This window comes from Stegodyphus dumicola, chromosome 4, assembly GCF_044657685.1.
Source record: "Stegodyphus dumicola isolate Sdum_Otavi_A_Nest chromosome 4, ASM4465768v1".
In the NCBI taxonomy this organism is placed as follows: Eukaryota; Metazoa; Arthropoda; class Arachnida; order Araneae; family Eresidae; genus Stegodyphus; species Stegodyphus dumicola.
The window spans coordinates 172,902,609-172,905,322 of NC_140771.1; positions in this window are offsets into that span (position 1 = coordinate 172,902,609).

A 2,714-nucleotide genomic window follows, 5' to 3' on the forward strand; every position below is an offset into this window, starting at 1 on the left:
GCTTTACATGATACAGAACATGAAAGTTAGAAAGAATTTAATTTAATTCGTTTATAATTTCGAACTAATCTACTGCTTGTTATTCTGTAGAAAGCAGGACCCAAATTTTAATAATTTGTTTACCAAATGCAAGGAAAAATGTCAGCAGTAATTGTTAATTTATATCCGTGTTCGTAAAATCAAAATGTGCCTTATTGAGAATCACACGGAGTTACAGTAAACGAAAACTGTTATGAGTATGTTGTTCTGTCACTCTTATCAATAACTGACACTAAATGGTACAGCTTGAAGACAGAGACGTCTTAGAGCTCTTGAACTGAAGCCCTGGGCAGGCACCTGTGCAAAGGTAGGCCCCACCCGCTTCCCTTTTATTCCATTAAACGTAACGTTTAAAAAGCACTTAATAATAAAATCAAGTTTTATTAAAAAATTCATTTTATACATTTTAAATTCGCAAAAACATTAATTATCTCTTCAAAATCAACTTTTAATAATATTTCATTTTTATTACTCCTCAACGAAGGCATCCCTTCCCTTAGGCAGATGGCCCTCGAGGCTTTGCCATAATCACACACACGAATTATTACTCATCAAACTTCAATTATTCAAGCGAAATTGAGTGACACCATTTGTCAGTTCATTTTTGACCAGTTTGAGTTTTGAAAATGAACGCTCACCATTCACGTTAGTAATCATCATCGACAAGAAAACTCTCATTTCTATTTCAGTATTTGGGAACTGTGAATAGTCATTCATTATACATATATAGAGAGAGTATGTTAACAGCAATCCCAGTTATCTCATGCAACAACTGTTCATCATCATCCGTATTTGTAAAAGTTCTATTTCTTATGAATCGTCCGCTTTCCCATATCTTCTCTTTGTTTGTTTTTTTCTTCAATTTTTCACCATTAATGATTCGATATGACTTCAAATGCTGATATTGCAAATTCAGTTTCTTCCCATGAACATCTTTATCGTAAAATTTCGATTATTTTCTTGCATGCTATTTTAATTTCGCTCTCAAATTACAAATATTTTCAAAACACCCAAGCAGTACATCCTCGTTTTTTACTTCCTTGTACGAAGTAAAAAGGAAGTATTGTAATCGCGAAAAGTTTCAGGCCGCATATTTCAACGAAAACATCCATTTTGACCGCTACCGAATGCAATTTAACGATGTTTTTGCGTCATATCTGTACGTAAGGACAGAATAAAATACTCTTTTCCTTCAAAAAAATTATAAAACTGCTTTAAAATTAATTCTGAAGAGAATTTTTCATGGCGTCTGTACTAACGTATGTATGTACGTTCGTGCGTACGTACGTATCTCGCATAACTCAAAAACGAGTAGCCTTAGAACGTTGAAATTTTGTATATAGGACTGCTATAACATGTAGATGTGCACCTCGTATTTTGGTTGCAATCGGCCGCACCAAACGTATATAAATATATTTATATACATATCCACTCTGTTAGTGATCTCAGTTTCTTTACTCTTTTATATGTTTGTAAATTGTAAATTTTTTTGCTTTAAAAAATGATTGAATTATGTTGTTTTTATCTTCCGGTTAAGGATTTTATGCTTTTAGTAAATCTGTGTGCAATATTTTTAGAATTAACAGCAGTTTTAAAGTTGTTTAATTGCCGCTAAGCCTGTTTTTAATGGCAGCCATTGATATTTACATTTGAAACAGGAGACTAGTGGATTTGTTGCCAATCTAGAGAAACTTAGCTTCGCAACAACAAAGATAACGCATTCATTTATTATTTCCAATTAAATCATGCTTAATTCTTTGTTGAATTTTTTCGAGGAAATAAGCTTTTAAGATTTACTTCGTAATTTTTAATATAGATATTTTGTGTTTTTACGTATTTTTGCCTTCTCGCGCAGTGAGAACTGAATTAATTAAATGAGAAATACTCAATCGTCTGTGAAAAACTGTTTCTGTTTTGTTTTGTTTGCTTAATTTCTTTTATACATAGTTCTAGCTTTATTATAGTATTTGAATAGAACATGTGGCAACGATTAGATAATTCTTTAAATGATATACATTTTGTGCATTCTGAGTTATAATATGAATGAAATATAATACTGTTAAGTAAACCTAGCGCCAGAGTGTCGCTATGGTAAACAAAGTGAATTTTAAAGAATGCATTTATTCTATTGTGATTTATGCGCTGTCGGCGAAGTTGGTTTAATTCAATCTAATAAGTTTAAATAAAATGCAAGAAAAAATGCGTATAATTTAATATTCCGTACAAGGAAATCATGTGGTGTACACATCAGATTTTTTCATTGCATTTTTGGATGTTATAAATCAGACAGTCGATTACTGGTAAAAGGGTTTCTACTTTAAATTTCTGGCTGTGTTTGCTTTCAAAAGTTACGCTTGTGTCTTAATCTCCTTCAGTGAACGTTACTCTAGCACTACGTTTTCTTACAAGCTTGTGAACACTTTGATACTCTTTTATTAAGGATTCATAAAATTAAATAAATAAATTGGCTTTTGGACTCATAAATTGGCTTTTGACACATAAAAATCAAAAGAGTCTATTTCTTCTATATCCACATTTTTACTCTGGACGAAAAAATTCACTTTATCAATACAAGTCAAAATGTCATTCCAAAATATTTAAAAAAGTAGTTTGTAATTCATTCATCTTATTTTTCATGTTTTTTGCAGAAAGTCGGATATCCGCTGCCTGTGATT